The sequence below is a fragment of the Mesoplodon densirostris genome, chromosome 8 (assembly GCF_025265405.1).
Source record: "Mesoplodon densirostris isolate mMesDen1 chromosome 8, mMesDen1 primary haplotype, whole genome shotgun sequence".
In the NCBI taxonomy this organism is placed as follows: Eukaryota; Metazoa; Chordata; class Mammalia; order Artiodactyla; family Ziphiidae; genus Mesoplodon; species Mesoplodon densirostris.
Genome location: NC_082668.1, coordinates 74,728,172 through 74,755,500, shown reverse-complemented (window position 1 = coordinate 74,755,500; position 27,329 = coordinate 74,728,172). Strand labels below are relative to the sequence as shown.

At 40.9% G+C, this 27,329-nt stretch overlaps 1 pseudogene; it reads right to left on the bottom strand.

The window, feature by feature from the left end:
- Positions 1-9,538: 9,538 nt before the first annotated feature.
- Positions 9,539-23,615, bottom strand: LOC132494749 (lysocardiolipin acyltransferase 1-like; annotated as a pseudogene).
- Positions 23,616-27,329: the final 3,714 nt, after the last annotated feature.

Genomic DNA, 27,329 nt, shown 5'->3' with positions numbered 1-27,329 from the left:
CACTTATATGTGGTATCTAAAAGATACAACAAAGGAACAAAGAAAACAAAAGAGAAACAGATTCACAGATACAGAGACTGGTGGTTACCAGAGGAAAGGGGATGGAGGAATGGATGAATAGGTGAAGTGGATTAAGAGGTACAAACTTCCAGCTCTAAAATACGTAAATCAGGGGATGTAATGTACACATAGGGAATGTAGTCAATAGTATTGTAACAGCTTTGTATGGTGATGGATGGTAACTGTTTTTATTGCATTGATCATTTCATAATATACCAATATATCAAATCACTATGCTGTACACCTGAAAAGAATATAATATTGTGTGTTAATTATAACTCAGTTAAAATACATTGTCAAATGTAAGTGAAATAAAGTTTTACCCATTGAGATGGCTACTATAAAAATAGAAAATAAGTGTGGGCAAGGAAATTGGAACTCTTGAGCACTGGTAGCATGAATATAAAATGGTACATCTACTTTGGAAAATGGTATAGCCATCCATCAAAAAATTAAAAACAGAATTACCATATTATCCAGAAATTCTACTTCTAGGCATATATTCAAAAGAACTGAAAGCAGGGACTAGACCCATATTCAAAGCAGCATTAGTCACAATAGCTGAAAGGTGAAAGCAACTTAGATGTCCATGAGCAGATGAATGGATAAACAAACTGTGGTCTATACATACAAAGAAATATTATTCAGCCTCCAAAATGAAGGAAATTCTGACAAATGCTACAACATGGATGAACCTTGAAGACATTATGCTAGGTGAAATAAACCAGTCACAAAAGGACAAATAATATATGATTCCACTTACATGCGGTACCTAAAGTAGTCAGATTCATAGAGACAGGAAATGAAATGGTGGTCGCCAGGGACTGAAGGGAGGGGAATGGGGGTGTTATTGTAAAGAGTTTCAGATTTGCAAGATAAACTGAGTTCCGGGGATGGATGGTGGTGATGGCTGCACAACAGTGTATATGTACTGAAAGGAACTGAGCTGAACACTTGAAAATGATTAAAATGGTAAAATATTTTGTGTATTTTACCACTTAATAAATAATAATTTTTTAAATTGTGAAATAAGATTTAAAATAGTTGTTCTTTCTTATAAAGTACCTGTATGACTCAAATGTGATTGTTGAGTTTTCTGGTTATAGTAATATGTATTTACAGCTAAAGTAACATAATTGAAAATGTGGTCACCTTGCTTCTACTGGTTAAAAATTCCCTTGCACTCTCTCTGCTCCACCTGCCTGACTTTTTTCAGAGTTCAGCCAGCTACTGGAATAGCTATGGACATAACCAAAATAAGAGATCCGGCTTCCATGATGAGCGGTTTCCATGTAAAAGCCTGTGCTTGATCAGCTGAAGCAGCAGGCAGCTCCATATTCTTGAAAATGGAGAAATAGATTGCTATTAAAAATTAAAAATTAGAGAAACCAATCCATTTGCAAACATGGTAGTGAATGTGTTATATACATAAGGGAAAATTATCTGGAAACAGAACAAAATGTTAATAGTAGCTATTAATTTTTGTTCTTTTTAATTATGTATATTTTCAATTTTGTCCATAATGAGCACTGCATAATGAAAAATTGAGAGAAAAAAAAGCAGAAGAAAGAAAAAAGAAAAGGTAGTTGTTTTTTACATTGCAAGATGCTAATATCCTGATAAATATGGATTGTTTGGGAATCATATCTCAGGCATTTTATTACCTTATTTCCAACTGAGAGAGTCCTTTTTACAAAAACACTGTCCTCCATCAGAGTTAACAGTGAACTTTATTTAGTATTATCTGCAGATTTAATTAACGTATGTTTACTTTTGCTTTTGGGTGATTAATGTGAGAGATGGTTATTGTGAGGTCTCACACAATTTCTTTAGCATCCCACTTGATAGCTCCCCTTTATTCATTAAAAATGATCATTACCTCTAACATTTTCTTTATCCCTCAGCTAGCTTTTAATTCATTGTTCTGTTTCTTTTTTTTTTCTTTTTTTTTTTTTTTTTGGCCGCACTGCATGGCATAGGCATAGCTCTGTTTCAAACAAATATTGACAGGCCTTCTCTGAAAGACAATGAGATTGTTTAACATCTTTGTAATTACTGTGCAATACCCCCTTAATCAGAAGCATGTAACACAGGCAAAAACCAGAAAATGGACATTGCTCTTCTCCTTTTACTTTCCTTGGAATGCCACACCAACCGGAGTAGAACTGCCCTTGACTGGGGCTGATGCTGAATATTCCAGAGAATCACAGTATCTACTAAACTGGGTTTTTGGGGGTAACAGTACATGATGGATCTAAACTTGGTTTTGAAAAACTGGATTGAAGTTGCCTGTAGACATAAGACTTTTGAGAAATAAAACACTATTAAACAACTTGAATGGTGCTATTAATTACTTATATTGTTTAGTTCATTAGTGTAGGCAATTAGGTTTTTCCAGCATGGAAATAAATAAATCAACAATTCTATTAAATTCCGTATTTTTGAACCAAAGAATTAATTTCTTTTTTTTTAAAGAATAATTTCATATTCCAAACCCTTTTAAAAGAAACAAAATTGTACAATTGTCTTTGAGACCAAATGCCACCAGAATGATACTTATCTTTTTAATTCCCAGTTTTTATATAATACTCACATGTTCAGGGCTGTCTCTGTGCTGAACTGTCAAGGATGGGAATTCATCTCCAACACCCTTCTAGTTTCTAATAGTGCTCCCCTCTCCTTTAGATAATCCCATTTACAGACTCTGCAGACTCTGATGTCATTTGCCACAAAGACCCCCGCTAGCCCCTCTACCCAGACACATCTCTGTGTTCTAGATCTTTGCCTCTTTTTTCATACTGCAATATAAACATGCATTTTTTGTGTGTCTCATTCTCTTAAGACCAGGTTTTAGTGAATACTAGCTAATCTGATGAACTCTAATGCTAATTCATTCATGAGACTCCATGGTAAAATGTCCTCCATCTTTGGTAAAACCTAATTTAGCCTTCCTGGGTCCAATTAATCAACCTAAAGAAATACTTATGTGTGGGATTTCAGACACTATTTTCAGACTTTAGTCTTTATAGTTAGCTGGTTGTCAGTGTCCCTTAATGCTTCGATACTCAGTGACTCTCAGGTCCTTCCTAGACCTGGTGAATAATAATCTGAATTTTAAGAAGATTTTTATGGATTTATGTGAACACTAAAATTTCATAAGCATACTTTAAGCCCCATCATACTAATATGTATATCTTATTACTGTATATAAACAGTAAGATCCAATATTTTGAGTGTTTCTCTGTGTAGGCACTGTGGTAACTACTTTGCATGTGTTATCTTATTTAATTATTACAATAACTCTATGATGTAGGTACTACTATTCCTACAATTTTACAGATTGGGTGCAGAGCCTGAGAGGCTTCATACCTTGCCTCAATCCACAGAGCTGTTACGTGGAAGAGTTGGGAATTGAACTCAAACCTGTTGGATGTCTGACCATGAGAACTCAACCATCTTCTATAAATGCAGAAGGGCTTATGCCATTTCGCTTGCTTGGTAAAACATGGAAGTGGTAAGGACAGTACCCTGGTGGGTCATTATACCTAGTACTGGTGGTGGTTGCATTGTCAGGTGGCAATTGCCAGGAACAGCATTTAACCACCCAAAGTGGGTGACCAAGGCTCAAAGCCTCATAAATCTAAGAAGGAATGATAAGCATCCATGAGCTTCTCTGATATACAATAGTGTATAGTATTTTATAAAGACTTTTTCTCCAGGGTCAATTCAGCACCATTGTTAACTGTGCAAAGTAGGTATCTGGAGAGTTGATATTGCCCTGTTTCCACTTTCTACATTACCATCTTGGGGGATTCAACAGCAAAGGTTCAGGTATTAGAAATTTCCAGGTAAAGTGGTAAGTAATCCTACTTGCCTTTTCAAAGAAGCAGTACTGGAAAAATATCTGAATGACTGGGGTAGGTAGGAATGGCAATTTTCAGACAAAGAATAACTGGTAAAGCATATAGAAGTAGCACTATAAATTGGATAATAGCCAGAGAGGGATTCCAAAATTAGTTTATTCTTTTTTTTTAAATAAATAAATAAATTTATTTATTTATTTTTGGCTGTGTTGGGTCTTCGTCTCTGTGCGAGGGCTTTCTCTAGTTGCAGCAAGTGGGGGCCACTCTTTATCACGGTGCGCGGGCCTCTCACTGTCGTGGCCTCTCTAGTTGCGGAGCACAAGCTCCAGACGCGCAGGCTCAGTAGTTGTGGCACATGGGCCTAGTTGCTCCGCGGCATGTGGGATCTTCCCAGACTAGGGCTCCAACCTGTGTCCCCTGCATTGGAAGGCAGATTCTCAACCACTGCTCCACCAGGGAAGCCCTTATCTCCATATCTTAACCTCCTTATACTTTTAATTTTCTCAATTTGAGATTATATAATGTGTTTTGTAGCATGCACTTTTATTTACAATAAATTGTGAACATATCTTAGTGTCCAGTATATGTAGATTTAGATTTATGCCATTATTTTAATGGTTGCAGGTAACCCATTGTATGGATGATCCATTTTTTAAAAAATCAAATTTCTATGGGTAAATTTTTATTTTGTGTCATTGTATTGTGCAATTACTGTGCTTCAAAAAGTATCCTGGGGCTTCCCTGGTGGCGCAGTGGTTGAGAGTCCGTCTGCCGATGCAGGGGATACGGGTTCGTGCCCCGGTCTGGGAGGATCCCACATGCCGCGGAGAGGCTGGGCTCGTGAGCCATGGCCGCTGGGCCTGTGCGTCCGGAGCCTGTGCTCTGCAATGGGGGAGGCCGCAGCAGTGAGAGGCCCGCGTACAGCAAAAAAAAAAAAAAAAAAAAAAGTATCCTGATTCTATAGCATTGCATACTTATGTGTTAGTGTGAATATCTTTAAGGATAGCTTACTTGATATATATTTAAGGATACATTTAAGGATACTTGATATACATTGCCAAATTGTTCTTTTTTAAAAAGTGGCATCAGTTGAGACTTCTATTAGCTGTGTATGAGCCTTCATATTGGCTATAATCAGACTTTTAAAAGATCTTACCAGTGTGACAGCTGAAAAGTTATATCTTATTGGTATTTTAATTTTTATTTATTTGACTGTTAACAAAATGGAATGTTTTCATATCATTATTGACCATTATATTTCACTTTATGTATGTTTCAAATGTAATTATTTTGCCTCTTTTACATTTGAATGTTCGTATTGTTATTTGTAGGATTTATTATATATCATGATGTTAATTATTTTCCCTAAAATAAGTTATACATGCTGACCTAGCTTGTAATTTAATCAGTTTTATTAAATGTTTAAGTATTGGGCTTCCCTGGTGGCGCAGTGGTTGAGAGTCCGCCTGCCGATGCAGGGGACACGGGTTCGTGCCCCGATCCCGGAAGATCCCACATGCCGCGGAGCGGCTGGGCCCGCGAGCCATGGCCGCGGAGCCTGTGTGTCCGGAGCCTGTGCTCCGCAACGGGAGAGGCCACAGCAGTGAGAGGCCCGCGTACAGCAAAAAAAAAAAAAAAATGTTTAAGTATTATGTAAGTATCTTTTATACAAACACTTTAAATTTTAGAAAATAAAATCTGTAAATATTTTACCTTTACTGTCTTAAAACCCAATTTACCATATTCTACAATCCATTTTCATTTCTGGAAAGTATCATACATGTGTTTATCAACCAACAATCAGAACTTAATACATTAAAGCCCAATGACTTCATGAAATTTTGGGTCATCCTGAGTGCAGCTGACAAAGTTTTTATTTAAGTCTGTCCATTCTTTACTGGTTTTTAGGTCACATTAATAACGATAACTTTCTAAATTATTTTTATTGGAAGTCATTTGGAATGGAAAGTCTCCTCATCATAATCTTATTAAGACCTCAGAGTATAAAGTAAATGAATAAATGCACTGTATTCACAGACTGCTAATCTGGAGTTCACACTTACTGTTCTGCTCTTTGAACTCCAATAACTGTGATAGATCACTACTAAAGAAGGTTATACTTTGTTGTTGTTGTTGTTGTTGTTTTGTGGTACGCGGGCCTCTCACTGTTGTGGCCTCTCCCATTGCAGAGCACAGGCTCCGGACGCGCAGGCGCAGTGGCCATGGCTCACAGGCCTAGCCGCTCCGCGGCATGTGGGATCTTCCTGGACTGGGGCACGAACCCGTGTCCCCTGCATCGGCAGGCGGACTCTCAACCACTGCGCCATCAGGGAAGCCCGAAGGTTATACTTTTAAACAAACTCTGAGATTCAGTAAAATTCCATGTAGCTCTTCTGAGAAGAAAAAAGGATGTGCCAGGCAAATCTGCTAAATCAACTATGATAATTAGTGGAATGGCAGATACTGTAGTCCTGTTGTCTAGCCTACTCATAAAGAGAACACAATCCAAGAACAAGCTAGATTCAGAGTATCTTGGAATATTTGCATTCAGACACCTCAGTTGTTATCTATTCCCAAAGTCTTGTGCTAAAATTAATTAAATTACCTAAATTTAGACAATTCTATCAGAAATGTAGTTTCTAGAAGTAGCAATCAGAGATAAGAAAGTGTTCCAAGACGGTAGAAATCACAGTTTCTGGTGAAGGTACGATAATAAAAACTAAATTGTACATAGTTTTACAAACAGAATATCTCCCCTGTGGTACTGGAGCACAGAAGAGACCCACAGGTCCCTCTGAGGATAGGGAGGATGGCAGAGAGTGGACAGTATATATTGTACGGGTCATCTGTGCAGGACAGGTCAGCTTAGAATAAAATAACAACAATCCCCTCCAGAAGCAGAACTTAAGATTTACCAACTGTCTACTCCCTTGAAAAGACCATCAAAATAACATTTTGATCAAGCAAAGCAAAGTTTATTAAAGTTATTTCTGCGTGAACAACATCTTGACAGTCTTAATAGGATCTCAGAAGAGCGAGATCAGATAAAGATATTTATAAGGCTTTGGGTTTCGTCTCAGTAGTTTAATTAAATTTTTATTTGATAAATTAGCTGTTTGCTTAGATGAGACAATTATTTGCCTGGACAAACTGGTTCTTAGGAATTTTCTGAAGTTATTTGTAATTTTACAGCATTATTTTCCTGGGTAAGAATTTCCTGGAAAAAGTGCTTAAGTCAAGTTGACGCATGTGATCTCATGTCCAAATCCTGGCAATTAAAGTCTGGATGCAGTTGGTCTCAATTTTGAATTCTGAAGAGATTATCTGGGAACAAGCCCTTTCTGCCTTATATCTCCTTGACAATCCTTACATCACCCGTCATCCTGATCTTTAAAACGATTCTTGTTAATTGCTCTAGGATAATTTCAGGGATCTGCCAGCCCCTTAAAATACCTGCATTATGCTTGAAGATGTCAACATTTCCAATTAGAAAGGCTTAAAAGACCAAGCATTGGTAGAGTTAAGGCACTGGCTAAAACTCCTTAAAATGAATGGGTTATCAGCTTATAAATCCGCAAGTTTCAAAAGATTACCTAAATGCCTCATTGGTTTTGAAAGGATGAAGAGATAAGAAGAGAGCAAAAGCACTTTAGCATCTATAATAAAATGTAGAAGGGAAGAGGAGATGGACAATCAAAGCAGAAGCAAAAGATGGAGATAGAACGAATCAAAACGAGAGGGTTAAGTATTTTAGTTTAGCTATTGCAGGCAATCCCAATTCTGCTTCATGGGGAATGTCAAGAATTACATCCGTACATGAATAATCTAATTATTTTAAAATACATGTTTAATTACTGTTAACAACCTTCCAAAAATAAAATAAAATAAATTCTCAAGCTTCTAATTCTTTAAATTTTTTAGAAAGCACTTTAAATGATTGAGCCAAATTTTACCTAACCGTTCATTGCCCAAGTTAATCAAAATAATATATAAACTACTGACACATTTTTAGGATGTGGGGACTAAGCAGTTTTAGGGTATTTGATTCAATTCTGAATCCAGATATAAAATATTTACAACCATATGTAACACCCTTTGTATTTAATATCCTGCTTGGTTCTTAGTTTTGTTTTGTTTTATATATGAAGACATTAAAATACTCCCTGTATGGAGTGAGAGCTATTAGATGTTAATACCATGTAACTTTACTCGTCAAAAGTAAAATAAAACAAATATCCTGTTTGTGTGTAGTTTTTTTCAGCATACGTTTTATCCTCCTAGCATTGCTTGTCTGACAACAAGTGGCCTCCTAAGAATACAGAATGACAGTTTCTCAGTAATTAAGCTATAAACATTTCTTCTAGGACTAGCGAAGAGAGTAAACAAGTCAGTTTTCACATTAACAGATTTGAAGAATAGCAGACAAAATTTTAACTATTATATATAAAGTGATTTTAAGTATTGTTTTTACTATGTATAATTAAGGCAGGACAACTCTTACGTTTTGAAGTATTTACACATGAATATTTTAAAATGATTATTCTGTTTTTGTTAATTAAACTGTTAAATATGTATATATACTAATGATTTTGAGATATTGGATATAAATAATTTTTCCAATCATAGGTACATTCCCTCACATGGAAATTCTCTGGTCATAGCACATGAAAAGGATAGGAAAGATGAATAGTCTTATTTACAATAACGGTTATCGACTTTGACATCTGCTCCCATAATTTCATGGTTTTTGAAAAGCTATACTCAGAGTAAGCAAAATTATTATAATTTTAACTTTGAAGAGAAGAACTCCACAGCCTAGGCTTATTCTGAAAATTAAAGCAACGGATTTATCCTTTTTTTTTTTTATTAAAGACGATCACACCAGTCAAATTAGCAATTATATGAGTACATCTCTTCCCATAATCATTACTTTCCTTCCATTTTATATTCTTGATGAGAAAACCATCACATTCTCAATAGTCCTTACAAACTATTCTGGCTTACAAATGATCAGAGTATGCAAAGACATGATTTCTTTTTCAAAAAATGCAAAAATAAAAATAATAAAAAGACATATAGTTGTATTGTTTCATTACCAGGACCTAAAAATTATATCAACATACTTTCAACAGATCATTCCTTGCATTTTTTTTTCTTCTCCATTCTTTAATCAAACTTTAGTCTTTTTAATAGGAGGTTAAAAAGCCTTTTCCTGTTCGGAAATTTCTGGCTAAACTAAGAACAAGCTCTGTCAAAGAACCCTCACTTTCCAAAGCAATGAGAGAGACCAGCGCTCTTACCACCTCAAGACTACCGAAAGGAAGGCTAAGGAACATCAGGAGGGAGAATGCACGGGGAAACTTCTTTGTGGAGACCGTCGAAGGGCTGTCTTTTTCTCCCTGTCCACCTGTTCAGAGAAAGGAGAGGTTTTTCACCTCCCTTAATCAAGTTGCACGGCACTCGCGAGAACCCCTTGGAGGCCCTCGCCCCGCCCCTTCCGGCTCCTCCCCCGGCAGCTTTAGCGCTGCGGCTCTGAGTCAGCAAGATGGCGATGCCGCCGCCGGGCCTCCTGTGGCGTGGAGGGCCTCCTGGGCAGCTTCGCGTGGCTCGTGTGGTTAGAGGGGTCTGAGCAGCCGGTGCAGTTGCCCTGCGGTCGCGTCTTTTGCCCTGCATTCCTGCAGGGATGTTTGAAGGCAAAGAAGCCTGCCTGTGCGGCGCTTTGCAGCACTCTGGCACCTGGCATCCGAGCTGTGGGACTCAAGCAGCCGGTGAAGAGCACGGAGACTTCTTGCGATGGCTGCCATAAAAATTTCTTAAAAAAAAAAAAAAAAAAGAACCTCTTGGAGAACTTGACATGTGTCCTTTGAAATTGGGTGGCCACAACAACTGTGTATGTCTCATATGTAAACAACTTCTAAAAGTCAAAGTCCGGCTGGAGCTGCTCGTGTAAAAAGAAACACGAAGTCTGCAGTAGGAACGAGGCACTCATCTACCACGGGCGGCCAGAGGTGCTTGTTTTTCAAGTCAGTCGTGGCCCCTGCAGAACTGAGCTAGAACTGAGTCCTCCTAAAAGGAACCCCATATGCAAGGCCTGAAGGGATGGTGGACGTCAACTCACTAAAAGCCAGGAGCTGAGGGAGGAGTCGCCTATGAGGACAAAGTCGACTGTGGGATGTCACAGGTGAGTGGATCTTATACGAATTCACAGAATCACTCCATGAAAAAAATAGCATTTGGGCATGTTGCAGGGAACGCCAAAGACAAATTTAGAGAGCACCATTCGAGTTAGAATTGGTCAACCCGTGCTTGCAATTGTGGAGTTACGAGACAGGGAACCAGCAGGTGGAAAAGATGATACAGAGCAACATTAACCTTTCACCGTCCTTCTGTAGGCGAAATCCGGCCTCTGTACCCCCAGTACCAAATTGATCTCGGAGACAGCGTTTGGGGTGAAGAAAAGAACAGCTTTATCGCTTTGTCTGGCAAAGGGGACCACAGCAGGCTAATGCCCTCAAAACTGTGTGTCCCCGACTTGGAGGGGGTGTTGGGGAGTGTTATAGTAATGGTTCAAAGAGGGCATGATCAGCTGGGGGACATTCTTCTGATTGGTTGGGGGTGAGGTAAGTGGGAGTCAGCGTCATCAACCTTCTGGTTACACCTGGTCTGGGTCTACGTGCTTGTGGGCAGCATACAGTTAACTTCTCCCACCTGGTGGGTGGTTCAGTGTCTGCAAAACAGCTCAAAGATATTGTTATGAACATCCCTTGGGGAAAACCAGGACCCTGCCCCAAGGCTGCATTATTTTTATTTTTATTTTTTTTCCTGATTGCTTCTCCCTTGTTTCTACATCCCCTCCCTTCCCTGATAAGCAACTGTTTGAACCTGCCCTTTGGAACTTAGGGAAGGTCATGGAGGCTGAATAAAGCCTATTTCCTGCTAACAAGAAAATGGGGGACACACAAAGACTTTTGTGCCCAGGAACCCCACAGGGTCCTGCTCGGTTTCACTTCCCCTGCAGGCTTCCAAGCCCTCCAGGCCTGAGGTGTGAGGGAGGAGCAAGCTTTCAGTCAAATGAGAGAGTGAATATTTTACTTAGATTGAACTAATATTTTTATACTTGGAAAAATTAATTCCTGAGACTGTCTAAAAACTTCTAAGGCATCTGAGAGATGACATGCAGAAAAGAGGAAAAGTATTTGACAAAAGTTATTTGCTAGTAGTAATGGAAAAAAATAAATCCATTTTCTAATGTGCCCATACTGCATTTCCTTACATTAATCCACTGGTAAATTGGTTTTGTGGTTTTCACTATTTACGTTTATGTGGTATTTCACAGCTTCTAACATGCTTTTATGTAGTTATCAAATTTGATCATCACCAAAAACCTGCAGATGCCAAAATAGATATCATTGCTGTCCTTTCTGAGATGAAGAAGCTAGGTCTTAAAAAATGTCAGTTGTCTTTCCCAAAGCTGGATAACTAGTACCTGCAAAGGCAAGACTCTACATTAGCACTCTTCCCTCTGCTCTTTGCTCTCAAATGGAATCTACCAGGAAGGAGGATATTTGGGATTCACTCATTTATTCACTCATGACTGCCAACTACTCTATTCCTCTTCATGTTTTTATTTTATTTTTAATGTATTTCTTTTTAAGCTAAGTGCATCACTGATGACTCAAATATTTGAGTAGAAACTTAGGAGAGTTAACTTACTGCACATATAAAACTGGTGATGATCTTACTGATTATAATAGTAAATGTTTAATTTACATAGAATAAACTGTACACATTCACGTATGCCATTTGCTATTTTGACATATGTATACGCAAGGAATCATCACGAGGATGAAGGTAGTTAACATATCAATCAACCCCAAAAGTTTCCCAGTGACCCATCCCTCCCTTCTGCCCATCCTTACCTTCTCCCCATCCTTACCTTCTCCCCAAGCAACCACTAATCTCCTTTCAATCTGTATAAATTAATTTTCATTTTATATAAATGGAATCATATAATATATAATCTTTTTTCTGTTTCCTTATGCATGGCATAATTGGGATATTCATTCACAATTTTGTATTTATCAATAGTGTGTATTGCTGAGTAATATTTCATTGCATAGATATACCACACATTGCTTATTCTGTTGATGAGCATTTGGATTATATCTAGGTTAGGGTTTTTACAAATAAGGCTTCTATGAACATTTTTGCACAAATCTTTGTATGAATATGTACTTTAATTTTCTTTGATAAATACTTAGGAGTGGAATGGCTAGATAATATGGTAGGTGTATTTTTTTTCTAGAAACTTTCAAACTGTTTTCCAAAGTGGAAAAAATAAGATGCAGCTGGACAAGCAGCTGCTGAGTCCAGAGTGACAAGAGTGGGAGGTGAGGAGGGGGATCACTCCTAAGGCCAAGCATAGTATTGAAGCTGCATTAACCTCTACTTGACACCTTGTTATCAATTTTAGATTTCAAATCATAGACTGTATATTTCTTAAATTTTTTTTAAATAAGAGAAGAAAAAGCTGTGTAGGAAAACACAATTACAATTTTAAAAGAAGCCTTATCGAAAAAAAAAATAAATCCACAACAAAAAAACAAAAGCAAATTTTCTCTTTTTGAAGTTATTTCTAACTCTTAGGGCAAGTACAATGTCTTAGTTTCAGTGCTTATGAATTCTGGTTAGGTAAAAAAGAGTTTGCCTTTTATCTTAAGCCTATTTTTTACGATCAAAAGAAAACGTGTTTTAAAAAGGAAAAAAGAGTTCTCCTTTTACAGGTTTAAGAGGGTTAAAGAGGACAGGCCAGTGAAGTCAAACCTTGAATGAAAAAGCCATGAGAAGTTGGAGGGAGGGGGGAGGGGCTACATTACAAACACCTGTGGGGTAGAACGCACAGCTTTTCTCTCTGACCCAGGACAAATGCAATCCTGATTGTTAAACTATTTCTGGTTTCCAAATCTAACCAAAATAAGTCTGAGAGAGACCTAAATTAGAAACCTCTTTTATTAAGGAAAAAAAAAATGTTTAAAAATAACCACCTTAAAACCCAGGGAAGTTAAATAGCTGGGTTTGGAGCAAATGTGCATAATAACTAATTAGTAGCCCCTGGCAGGATTAAAAACAGCTTTGGGGGGAGGAGTTAAATATAGATTGGTGCGTTTCAGTAGAGCCAGTTAGTACTCTTCCAGTAAAAGTGGTGTGCCAACAGAGTGCTGCGGGAACCAGGACTTTCTGGAAGTCTGCTCGGTAAGTCCAGCTCACGGCGAAGCCGTGTCCACTGAAGGACGGAAATCACTGTCCAGCAAAAATGAGTTGTAATTAATGAGAAGGCAGTCTCACCAAAAGGGTACACAAAGCAAGAAGCAGCGTTTTAGTCTGGTTCAAGGCAGAAATAAGCTGATAGGTTTGCTTAATCTGCTGTTTGCTAAAGACTTGTAACTGCCCCATATTTTCTGCTGCTCAGACCAGCCTTCCCATAATGACAAAAAAAGTAGTTGTAGGGCTCCAGTGGAGTGGAAACAATGACCACACGTTTCTTTGCCTCAGAAGGAGATTGGTGCCATTGGTTTGTTGGATTTTCCATTGACTCTAAATAGGAATTTTTAGGTGAACAGTTGGTCAAAAGTGAGTTTAAATTTTACTAATGAAAGAGGAAACCTGAGACTAAAAAAGAGAGAGATCCCTCACTATAATTAAAAAAGGATTCACTTTTGCGTGACCATTTTGGTTTTAAGAATAAAATTGTGTCGGGCTTCCCTGGTGGCACAGTGGTTGAGAGTCCGCCTGCCGATGCGGGGGACACGGGTTCGTGCCCCGGCCCGGGAAGATCTCACATGCCACGGAGTAGCTGGGCCTGTGAGCCATGGCCACTGAGCCTGCGCGTCCAGAGCCTGTGCTCCACAACGGGCCCTGTGTGTAAGCATTGTTGTTATTGTTTTAATGGCAGAAATTAAACACCCATGGACATTTAGAAAATACAATAACCTTCCTTTTTGTGTCAACCAAGACAACTTCAAAAGAGAGTTTCTGATGGCAGTACCAGAACATTCTTCTACGCTTTCCTTTAAAATGGTAAATGAACTTGATGAGCACCGTTTTTAGTGCAGAAAAGCGACACCTGCCGATAAGCTGTGAAGAAACCAGCACTAAACATGCGAGGTTATGCAGATGCGGAAGAACTAAACTGTATGAATTCCTAGAATTAAAAATTCAAACTAAGGTTTCTGAGTGGAGAGCCTGTGGTTGCTCTGTGAGACTCATCTAGGTCTTATTTTCTGGTGAGTAGAGGGCACTGGTGGTCTTCTGACGTCTAGGGCAGCACAAGGCTAAATGCCAAGATTTTATGAATAATTAAGGGCTTCCTATCAAAATGTTTGTTCAGCTTAAGGACAAACAGTTTCTGTTTTCTGGTCTTAAGGAAGAATGCAAGGGTTTGATTGGCATAGAAAGGAGTGTGGGGAAAGTGCCAAGAGGAAGCCGGGAGGAAGGCCCCTCACCTCCACGGCAAGTGCCAACACTTTATCTGGGCCAGTGCCCAGGAGCCCCAAATCTGCCCCTAGTCTGGGGAGTTTGTTAGGAAGTAGGATTGGGCCTTGAAGACAATCTTGCGTGTACCTTGTCTGCTAACAGCCTGACGATTGTTTACTAATACTCTGGCCTAAGTTATTTCACAGGGGTCGCTCCCTGCTACACAGTGTTGAAATTACATTCAGAGATTTAAAAAAAAAAATTGTGTGTGTAGCAGTATTTTTCCACAAAACTAAGTGCAAAATATCTTTAACAAATGATGGTAGTAAGAAATATTTGACATAGTCGTGCAAAAATGAATCTCATTTTACAAAGGCTTAGATGTTTGTAAACATTTAAGAATATCCCCTAGGTTTTTAGACTGTGACCCTTACAATCTTACTCATTTTTCTTTGTATTTAAATGTGGCTGTTTGTCTAAAAAACGTTAACATGCAAGTTTAGTGATCTCCAGTTCACCAAATATTCTCTCCCGCGGCACGAAAATGATAATGATGATTATAAAATACCACCGCACAAGACTGTACAAACAGATGATCAGGCACACTGCAGGGCTGAACAGGGTCCAGTACAGTATAGGGAGCAATTTGACCAGAAGGATCCTGAGCTCAGACTTGCAAGGTGGAATTACAGTCTATCTCATAAAGTAAAAAGTCTTCTCCCCCCAGTAGAAGGAGTGCAGCCTCTCTTCTTTCTCCTCCCACCACTTGTGGTACCAGAGTTGGAGGTCCTCCTTGGACGTGGGGAGGGTGTCCTCTGGGTATCGGTGGACGTGGAAGTGGATTTCCTTGGGAAAGGTCTTGAGGAGGAGTTGCCTCTCTGTCTGAGGAATGATATGAGGATATGCCACCGTGGTGTCATGGATAGCGTCTAGGTTCTTAGCTTCTCTTAGTCTACTACAAAAGTAAAGCCTGTAGTTCTTGGATGTAAGACATTTTCATATTTTTGAAGTCCATTCTTTTTAGCAAATTCATTACTTCGAGCCGTGCAATTTTCTGTGAGATCAGTCCCTTCTGGGAATATGAGAGTTGAAGTGGTTCATGCATATCACAAAAATAATCAATCATGTCTTCAAAATGACTGTAGTCATCCTTCCATTTCCTGTGAGTGAAGATATAGGCAGCAGCCTGCATGGCCCAACCAAATCCAGGAATACTTTTGAGGCTGGCTTTGAGGCAAATTTTTTCTAATCTGAGGTGGTTATGTCTCATCAGACAATTCCACAGAAATATTCAGTCCATTCTTGTTGGATGATTCATGATAATAACAGTTCTTTCTCCAGGAACAAATGCATCACCTGTTATAATCACTTTTTCACCAAACATGGTCTCCAGCAGTGCCACAGGTAGTGTGAGCCAGGTTGCCACAAGGCAGTTGTTGATCCAGTGACACCAAGATGGGTTTACAAACATCAAAGGTGAAAAGGGACCCAACATGAAAATGCTTCCAAAGATGCTTCCCCAAAATAGAGTGAGTATAAAGTAAATCCCTCTCCAAAAATGCTTCCCCGAAATAGAGTGAGTATAAAGTAAATCCCTCTCCAAAAATGCTTCCCCGAAATAGAGTGAGTATAAAGTAAATCCCTCTCCAAAAATGCTTCCTCAAAATAGAGTGAGTATAAAGTAAATCCCTCTCCAAAAATGCTTCCCCTCTCCATGATTCCATGATTATCCTGGATGTGAGTCTTTGGTCAGACAGATGAATTGCAAATTTCTTCTTCCAGTCTGTACTTTGCCTTTCATTCTCTCAATGGTGCCTTAGATGATTCTTCTCTCTTTTTTTTTTTTTTTTTTTTTGCTGTACGCGGGCCTCTCACTGCTGTGGCCTCTCCCGTTGCGGAGCACAGGCTCCGGACACACAGGCTCCGCGGCCATGGCTCGCGGGCCCAGCCGCTCCGCGGCATGTGGGATCTTCCGGGATCGGGGCACGAACCCGTGTCCCCTGCATCGGCAGGCGGACTCTCAACCACTGCGCCACCAGGGAAGCCCTGATTCTTCTCTTTGAGTGCCTTTCCTACAGTGGACCACGTTTACACTAGACCCTGCTGACTTTGGTGATATAATTAAGTGTTCTGTAGTCTCAGAAATCAGAAGCCTAGAGGTTTCTGTAAAGCCTGGTTCTGTTATACCTTATTTGACCCAACAACCTCAAGGGGTTTACAGTTCTCCCGAAACTCAGTAACAAAGAACTCCCTGCTTTATCCTTGTTCCTAAATTAATTAATGGTATCTCCAATCTCCAACAGTATAGTTACCAAAAAATCAAAGCAAACAAATAAAATACCTTAGTTTTCTCTTTACTTGCTTAGTAGGTGCTCCCCTCCCCCACCCCACCCCATTATTCCTCACAACCAGTCAGTCTTGCATTCTGCCTTCAAAATGTGTGTGGCAGATGTGAACTTTGCTCTGTTCTAGTTAATGCCCTGGATCACTCCCTCACCACCTCTCATGCCATCTCTCATGGTCTGGAGCATGGAAACTGCCCTTAACTGGTCTCTTCCTTACATTCTGTCTTTAACCTTGTCACCACCAAAGTCCCCTCTCCAGAACATAAAGTTGATCATGTCACTCATCTGATTAAGATCCTTCTATATGTACCGCTGCCCACCAAATAAAGTCAGTCTCTTAGCTGAGAATTCATAATCTTGCTCTAACCTTTCCTGACTTCTCTCTCAGCAACACGTACAAAACTCTGGTCTGACCCCTGGGCACTCATGCCCTCTCACTCATCCTAACTTTGCATTGCTTTCTCCTTTGGCTAGAAGCCCTTCCTCCATTTATCCTGCAGTCAGCTCCCTTCCTTTCTTGCACAGGACCACTCCAGCAGAAACAACTGTTCCCTTGTATGTGTTCATCTAAGTATCATCTTAGTGTCATCTAAGAAATCTTTGCCTAACTCTGGTCACAAAGATTTTTCTCCTATGTTTTCTTCTAGGAGTTTCATTGCTTTAGTTTTCAAACTTACTAAATTTTTGAATAATTTTTTGTAAAAGATGTGAACTGTGGATTGAAGTTCTTTCTTCTTTGTGTTCATCTTCTTCATCTAGAGCTGCATTTGTTGCCTCACTATTAAAAAAAAATTCTTTCTCCCCTGGATTATCTCTGCACCTTGTCAAAAATCAGTTGTCTAAATATATCTGGATTTATTTCTGGATTCCCTGCTCTGTTTCATTGATGTATTGTTGGTCCTGATAGCAACACCACACTCCAAAATTACTGTCATTTCAGAATAAGTCTTAAAATCAGATAGTGTTAATGCTCCAGAACTTTTTGTTCATTTTTAAAGATGTTTTGTCCTTTGAATTTCCCTAAAAATATTAGAATCCACTTGTCAGTTTCTACAAAAATTCCTTCTTGGATTTAGATTGAGATTGCATTAAATCTGAGAATACCCTCGGAGAGAACTAACATCTTAACAATATTGAGGCTTTCGACTAATAAAAAAAAAAAAAGACCATCTTTAAAGATCTTTTAACATTTCTCCCAGCTATATTTTGTAGATTGCAGTGTGTGCACAGACCTTGCATACTTTTTCAGATTTATCCTTATCTGGTTGAGAGACCACATGAAAGTGAAAAGTTTTCTGAGACATGAGAACTATAGACTTTACCTTGCAGTAAAAGCAAGGAGCCATACTTCAGCACACATACAACTATTTGTATACAAAATAAGACAATAGAGTCTCCTGAAAAATGACTGTGGTTCATGTTGCTAGAGTTGCTAAGAGTAGGAAGGATGGGTGGCATCAGGCTTAGGGTTGGAATGAGTCTTTTTTTTTTTTTTTAAATAATTAATTTATTTTTGGCTGTGTTGGGTCTTTGTTGCTGCGTGCGGGCTTTCTCTAGTTGTGGAGAGCGGGGGCTACTCTTCATTGCTGTGTGCAGGCTTCTTATTGTGGTGGCTTCTCTTGTTGCAGAGCACAGGCTCTAGGTGCATGGGCTTCAGTAGTTGCAGCACGCAGGCTCAGTAGCTGTGCCTCACGGGCTGTAGAGCACAGGCTCAGTAGTTGTGGCACACGGGCTTAGTTGCTCTGAGGCATGTGGGATCTTCCCAGACCAGGGCTCGAATGTGTGTCCCCTGCATTGGCAGGCAGATTCTTAACCACTGAGCCACCAGGGAAGTCCCGGAATGAGTCTTCTTGAGAAGGATTTAGAATGAGACTGATGGTCAAAAGAGAATAAAGTCTAGGAATCTGTTGTGCACAGAATTGTTAATTCTTCTAGTGATGAAGTTTAAAGTTTTATTCTTAGTCTAGTCTAAAATGGCTCATGTCTCCTTGGCAAGTTCAGATAGATACACCATTTATTTCATATCACAGTGATTAACAGATCAAATGAAATAACTGCTTTACTCTAATGCTGATTAACACCAGGTCAGGTTCTGTTGAATGTCAGTGAAATCCCCATGTCTGGCAACCTTTGGAAATTGAATAGCTAATAATCTGTGGTGGATGGTGCAGACACTGACCCGCCTAGAGTCAAAGGGCTACATGACTACAGAGCCTCCTAAGACATCTTAGAGCTCTATGTACAATTAAATAATAATGTTAAATGAGTGTTCACATAACTTTAACAAAGGAGACCCTTTGAGTTTATGCCACCCTAAATGGATTTCCTTCTCTCTTGTACACTCTTGAATCATTCTGGCTGTGTGGAACATATTTGCTATTGAAATGCCTCGCAGCTATATTAAGTTGCTTGAGTGGCAGTTGACAGTTCTGAAAGGCTGTGGCCTTGGCAGCTGATGGGTCTCCTACCCATCCTGAATTGGAAACAGAGAGAGTTATTTTTAACTCCATTATCAGTGCACATGACTGTCCTTGCTGGGCAAGTGAGCCAAACTGATGTGATGTTTCTGTTGCTGAGGTGAGAGAGATGGAGGGTAGCTAGTAGTTTCACATGATCCTTTAAGGTAGTAGACAGCATTGAAAAAAGAATCACAATCCAAATAGAATAAATAAAATAAAACAGCCATTTTAGTGAACTAATCAGGAATACCAAATGTTTATTATTACTGAAGCAAAGTTACAAGGATTTTCTAGTGTGATTATTCTACCTAAACTTAATAATTTGAGTGTTTATGGGAAAATGGTGATGGTACAAAGACCAACTTATTATAAAAAGATCTCTTGACATTCATTTCATAAAGTGTTTTTTGAAGACATGTTTAATCTTCCCAACGTTTTTATCTCCATGAGAACTTCATGCAACTCACACATTATCCCATTCTTCATAAATCACTCAGCTACAGACTTGAAACTTCAATTCGCTCAATTCAACACTTACTGAGCTAGCACATGCAAAGCATTAAATTAGGGCTGGAGGGGATTCCAAGATAAAGAGAACATAGCCTTTACCTTCTAGGGGATCACAGTCTAGTAGGGAAGGGGAGACACACACATCAATAATTTTAAGACAAGGGAATCTCTGCTAAGTGTTTCTACTGTGTTGTGGAAAGAGAGATGAATCGTGGCTATGTGCAAAGATGTAAAAATAGCACTTTCCTTGTACTGATGACTTCTGCAACCTCTTCATAAGCCTGTTTTTGCTCATCATGTTATGATATATCATCAGATAGAATACTTGAAGTTGCAAGTACAATAATAATTAACTAACATTGGCTTACTGAGAAAAAAATCTTATATACACATAAAGTAATCTGGAAGTAGGTGATTCTAAGCGACGTACAGTCACATAGTATCATTAACAACTTGGGCTCTTTTTTAACTCTCTACTCTGCCATCTTCAGTAGTGATTTTTCATCATTTAGCTTGTTGCTTCCTGGTTGCAAGAGGGCTGCTTCAGCTCTAAGCATCACTTGCTATGCAGTCCATCCAAAGTAAGAAGGAAAGGCAAGATTTCTCACTCTTTATATCAGGGAGAAAAGTCCTGCCCAGTAGCAACCCAGGACAATTTCTCTTACATCTTATTTGCCAGCACTGGGTCATGTTTACTCCTAAGCAGATGGGTAGCACTCAGCTTACTTGTCTTTGATCAATCATATCCCATTTCCTGAATCTGTGGGTGTGGGGGTCTGCTTTCCTTGCGCATGTCACTGACCAAACACAACTGAGAATATGTAAGCCACAAAGGAGGGAGAAGGAGAGTTAGTTACCAGCAGTATCTGCAAGAACATATCCACGTATCTAAGCACTCAGAGCTTATGTTACCAGAAGGGGAACCCCTTCCAGGGCCCAAGAATGGGCTCTTGTCTAACACTCCGTAATGAATTGTCAGATGAGACACACATACTAACAAAGCAAAAGACTTTATTGGGAAGGGGTGGCCAGGTGGAGAGCAGTGGTGAACTTTTCACCTTGTCAGGGTGAAAGGTTCAGCCTTCTGGGCTGAGGTAACTGAGGGAGGAGACCCCCTCTCCCTGGTTTCTTCTAGGCTCACTGTGGCATATCCCACTTTCTTCTCTTCTCTTTCCATGAAACTACTGACATCCTTGTACCATTCTTCTTCTGGGTCAGTTACTAGTGTCTCAGATAGGTTGGGATGAGAAGAGTATAATTCATCTATAACTTGCATGCATTGGTGGTCTACGGGGTAAGTATGGGAATCTGGTATTAAGGAGGCTGGATTTAAAGTCTGACAGTTGCTTAGTTTTATTTCTGGGGTGTCAAGGAGGAGGGTCTGGTATTGGGTAATCCCTCCCCCACCCTCCCACCATTCCTCTATCCCCTTTAGTCTCTAAGACTGCTTGCACCTGGTGGGGCGTGTGCACTGTGGTGGGTTGACCCAGTGCCCATTTAGAGGCCTCTTTAACCATAAGAGCGGTGGCTGCTACTGCCCAGAGGCAAGCGGGCCAGCCTTTGGCCACCTCGTCTAGTTGTTTCAAGAGGTAGGCCACAGGCTGTAATACAGGCCCCACCATTTGTCCCAACATTCCCAAAGCGGTTCCCACCGGTTCAGAGACATACAACCTAAAAGGCTTTTCTAGGTTCAGGAGGCTTAAAGCTGGGGCTGTAGTGATGGTCTCTTTCAGAGTATTAAAGGCCACCTTACAGGTCTTATCCCAGTCAAGTGGCCCTTCTTTCCCTTTTAGTTTTTCATATAGGGGTCGGGCCAGATTCCCATAAATGGGAATCCAGATCTCGCAAACCCCAGTTATCCCTAAAAGCTATTTTCTAGTTTGGGGACGGCAGGTATTTAAGATAAGGGATTTCCTCTGAGGGTCGGGCATACTTTTCCCTTCTGTAGTTATGAACCCAAGGTATTTTACTTGGATTAAGCTTATTTGAGCTTTCTTAGGGGACACTTGATATCCCCTTTCATAAAGAAAATTTAAGGTTTTAATAGTATCCATTTGAGAGCTAGTAAAGTCTGGGATTGCTATGAGCAAGTCATCTGCATATTGTATTAGGTTACTGTTTGTTAAGGTTAATTCTCTTAGTTCTCTCCCGAGGGAAGTCCCGAATATATGGGGGCTGTCTCTGAAATCCTGTGGTAGCTGCGTCCAGCAAAGTTGTATGACTTACCTTGTTTCTGGATCTTGCCACTCAAAATGGCAAAGAGCTTTTGGGACTGAGGATGGAGGGAATGAGAAAGAAAGCATCCTTAAGGTCCTGCACTGAAAAGTACTTAAAGGTTCCCAGGACTTGGGATAGAAGAGTATATGGGTTTCTGGACTGTGGGGTGGATGGGAACCACAGGCTCGTTGATCACTCTTAGATCCTAGATGAATTGATAAGATCCATTCAGATTCTTAACAGGCAGGATTGGGGTGTTGCAGGGAGACTCACAGGTGATTAGGATTCCAAAATCCCAGTATTTGTTAGCTAGCAGTCTAAGGCCCTCAAGAGCTTCTGGTTTCAAGGGGTATTGTCTTTTCCAGGTGTAGGGAGCATTTGGCTTCAGGAGGATCTTTACTAGTGAAATATTTATAGCTAGTGCCGGTCTAGAGACATCCCACACCTGGGGATTGATTTCATCCGAGAAAGGGAGGGAGTTCTTTCCTGTGTCTGACTGCAAGTGTTCAGACACCAGACAAAGAAAGTTATTGATTTCTAGCGTTCCCCAAGTCACTCTGGTCTGAAGGTGGCAAAGGAGGTCTCTCCCCAACAGGGGAGCAGGGCAACTGGGGATATATAAGAAGGGTCCCTTGCCAGTTGCCCACCTTACAGTGGAGGGGCTTAGTAAAATTTGAGTTTTGGGGTTTTCCGTGTACCCCTGTCACCGTTTTAGTCAGGGAGTTTAAAGATTCTAGCTGGAAAGGAAAAACAGAGAAGGCCCCTGTATCCAAAAGGCAGTTCACATCTTTACCTTCTACTTGCAGAATCACCCAAGGATTAAGAAGTGTGATTTGGATCTCACCATTCGAGGGGGCTTGTCGAGCCGCTGGGCATCTTCAGTCCTGGTCTCCCAGGACTAACACAGACAGGGCAGGTTTACGAGTCTCCATATGCCTTCCCTTAGGGCGATGTGTATACTCCCCTTTCTAATGTCCGTCCTCTTTGCAGTAGGCACACTGGGTTCGTCTCAGCCACAGTGACCCCTAAGGTGTTTTTCCTTTTCTCACTCTCTTCATGGGCCTCACCTAGTGGTAGGGTGAACCAAGGTCAAGACTTTAGCCTGTAGATTGGCGAAGAATCAGGTCTGTTTCTCTATCCTCCTATCTTTTCAGGCTTCTCTTTCTTCCCTCTTGGCCTCCTCCTCTTGGTCCCTATTTAGAAACACCTTTTTTTTTTTTTTTTAACCTGATTGACTAGTTCAGAGATAGGGTCTCTGGTCCTTTTTCTAGTTTTTGTAATTTTCTCCTTATGTCCAGGGTTGCCTGGGTTATGAAGGGATGGACCAGCAGGGCTGTACCTTCAACACTTTGTAGATTGATTTGGGTAAAACTTTTGAAGGCCTCCTCGAGCATTCTCAAAAAGAGGGCCAGATTTTTACTGTTTCTCTGGGTAACCTCTTTTATCTTATTATAATTAATGGCCTTCTGGACCCCCTGGATCATTCCCTGCAGTAGGCTAATAATGAGGTGTCTTAGGGATTCCCTCCCTGCATTTGTGTTGGGGTCCCAATCCAGCTTTGCAGAAGGGATTGCCTCTTCTGCAGGGGCCAGGTCGGCATCCATCCACTGCAGTTCATTAGCCACTGTCTTGGCCTGATCTAGGATTCTAGCTTTTTCTTCATTACAATACCAGGTGAGAATGACCATCACATTCCTCCATGTGAAAGAGAAGTTAAGGCTAAGACGCTCAAATTCATTACTAAATTTTGGGGGTTTTCAGAATATGTTTTGTTCCCTTTTGTTCCCTACATTGTTCCCTACATTGGGTGATGTCTTGCATGGAAAAGGGAACATGAACCTGCCTGGTTCTCCCTTCCCCATCTGGTACTTCTCTTCATGGACAGATTTTGCCTGAGGAGGACCTTTCCTCATGTGGAGGGTAAAGCTTATTTCCTGATTGTAATCTCATGGGGGAAGGGGTATAAGGAGGCGGAGCTGAGGCTAGGAGACTTTCCCCAGATCTTATGGTCTGCGGCGCAGCCAGAATTTCCCTTCCCTTGCCCTCCCCGTCTGCCTTGGGGGAATCAGGAGAACGTAGAGGGTGTCTTCCGTCCCAACCTTTGCCAAAAGGACTTTGAAAGGGCATTTATCAGGGTCTCTGAGCTTACATTTTCTCCTTTTTTCGGGATCTTGGAAGAGGGCCATAAAGGCTTGGACAGAGGGAACCTCATCATTCTTACCCTCGTGTTAAATGGTGTTAAATCCTATTGACCCCCAAGGGGGGCCATTTTTCCTCTTACCCCAAGGAGTAAGTAGGCCAGTCCTGAGTGCAACGTCTGATACGTTTTTTTCCTTTTTAGTCCATCCAGCCGGTATCCCTCTCGGTAAACTGAAAGACAACCCAGTGATGTGTCCGAAGGGAAACTAGGCTTGTTTCCCATTTTGATAGCTGTATAGTTTGTATCCTGTCACCAGAGGACCAGTGCCACCTTCTGCAACCTCTAGAGAGGTTGTAAGTTCTCTCTTGGTCCCAGAGTGCCTGATTGAATATGTGCCAAAGGAAATGCTCAGTGGTAAGCACAGTCAGAGGGCCTGTAGGGCTGGTCCCAATTGGTAAGTTAACCTGTAGACATAACGTCTAAGGTGTTAACTTTCATCCAAGACCAGGTGAGACTGTGTGGAACCCCGTCAACCACTTCCACTTGGAAGCACTTGGTCAGTTGGACAACCAAATGGCTGAATTTACAGAAACAGGGTGTCTGATGGAGGGCTTCTATCATCCAATTATACCCCCAGGAACAGAAAGCACAATTGACAGGGAGGAAAGATTGTAGTGTCTCAGAAAATCTCTTATGAAGACTTAGAACTTCAGATCTGAGTACTGACAAACAGAGTAAATGGAAATATCTTGGGTCTTCAAAGATTTCAAAAGGAGGAAAGGGGGCCAGGTTGAAGGAAGAGGGGAAGGAGGAGGGACAAGAGGGGTGGACTTACAGACATCTCCTGCCACCTGCAGATGCCCAGGCATTACGGGACTTTTCCCTGGGCTTCCAGGAAGGGAAGATGGGAACTTGGGCCAGTCAGAAACTAGATATGAGATAATTCGAGTTCTCTGCCCACCGGAAGTGATCAGGCTCTGGCCCTCAGATAACTGAGGCCCTTCAACCAGACTCCTGCATCCAGGACCAGGGTAGAAGGAAGAAGGGTAGGATAGGTGGGTGTTGAAAAGAGGAAAGGGAGAGGGAGGGGAAGAGAGGTCAACAAAGTCTCTTGTTCCTTACCCATTTGGGGCACTCTGGCCAGGCATTCGAGTCTGGAGGAGACCAGGGGTAAAAGGGTCCTGGTTGTGGCTGCTGGGTCTAGTCTGTCAGCTGGTGAGCTGGTCCGTGAGTACCCTGAGTGGTTGGGATGTCAGTCGTAGCAAAGAAGGGGTTCCATCAGAGTCACCAGTTGTTACTGGAAGGGGGACCCCCTTCCAGGGCCCAAGACTGGGCTCTCGTCTAACACTCGGAAATGAATTGTCTGAGGGGACACATGTGCTGACAACAAAAGACTCTTGGGAAGGGGTGCCCAGGCGGAGAGCAGTGGGGCAAGGGAACCCAGGAGAACTGCTCTTCCACGTGGCTTGCAGTCTCAGGTTTTATGGTGATGGGGTTAATATCTGGGTTGTCTCTGGCCAGTCATCTTGCTTGTGCCCATATTTGGTCTGACTCAGGGTCCTTCCTGGTGGTGCGCACATCTCTCAGCCAAGATGGATTCCAGTGTGAAGGTTTCTGGGAGGTACGCAGCACATACTATGGGCTGGCGTCTTCTCCCTCCTTTTGGCCCCTCGTGAATTCTTCTGGCTGGTGGTAGCTTGTTAGTTCCGTGTTCCTTACTGGGACCTCCTGTTGTGAGATAACTCCCGCAAGCAGTCATTTATCATGCCTGGCCAGGGTGGGTGGTTTTGGTCAATGGTTCCCTAACACTTACACCATCACTAAGACTGAAATGACTGCACCATCACCAAATCTAAAATAATCCTTTCCAGTAAAGAAATCATGGAGCAAGGAAGGTAAAATAGTGAAGGATGAGGAATATCCTCATAGCTCAGTCAAGGGGTTTTGGAGTATGGGTGTTATGGGAACAGCACTATACATGTGATTCTCAAGCCACATTACAGTTGCCTGAGAAGCTTTTAAAAATATTGATGCCCATTTTAGATACTTCATTTAAGTGGAATTATGCAGTATTTATCTTTCTGTGGCTGGCTTATTTCACTTAACCTAATGTTCTCAAGCTTCATCCATGCTGCAGCAGGTGACAGGATGTCCTTCTCTTTTAAGACTGAATAATATTTTATGTATAAAGCATATTTTCTAGTGGGTTAGAGTTTCAACCATGCAAGATGTAAAAATTGTAGAAATCTGTCCAGTAACTTGCATATAGTTAACAATACTGTATTTACACTTCAAAATTTGTTAAGAAGGTAGATTTCATGCTGTACGTTCTTTACCAAAGTGCAATGCATATATTGATGCCCAGGTCACTAAAGATACAGATTTAATTGGTCTCGGCTGGGGTCTGGGGATTTTTTGGTTTGGGTGTTGGTTGGTTGGTTGGTTGGTTTTACATTTCCAGTGACAATTCTGAATTATCACTGACCGAGGCAGTCTTAACATTCCCCTCAGCTTAAACAAGTTTCTTCATGATCATAGGTCCCTGCCCTCCCTTTTCTTAAAGCATTTAGTTTAGAAAAATTGTGATTGTACATTTTTTCTCTGCTTCTTTGAAATGTATGTAATTCTTTTCCCAGCCTCTTGCTTTGTAAGGGTAAGAAATGACATGAAACTATTAGGATGGACAGAAAGAAACGGGGACAATATTTAGACACTGAACACTAAGAAGCTCTTAATTTCCACAGAGAAGAAGTTGGGATAAGAGATGGAGAAGAGAGGGTGGCAAAAGTAATATTAATTTTTTAGGGTGCCCCTGAAAATTCTTCTTATCAGTACTTCTGCCTAGGTAAGAAGACATTAAGACTAGCTAAGTCACCCTAAGCTAAGTCCCAGTTTTCTACATTCAAATCCTGCTCTCTTTGTAGCAGGAAGGGATGGAGAGCAGGAAAACAACTGATGAGATGGGAACCTGCATCGTTCTCTCTCCTTCAGTGTCAGTTTAGGGCAGTGTGTCTAGCATATAATTTTCATAGAATTGGTTATCTGTGGATGGGAATTATAGGCCAGGTCTTCAGGAACAGTTCCTTGGATGGTTTGTGAAAGTTCAGTTCTCAGGTAGGAAGTTAGGTCTGTTACCGAAGTAGACATGAAGCCCTCCTCTTGGGGCCCTAGCTGAACCAAAGCCCCCTTGCCTGGTCAGGGAGTTCTTTCCTGCTCAGGTTCACACTGCCAGTAAGGAAACTGAGTTTGGTGCAAGCAAAAC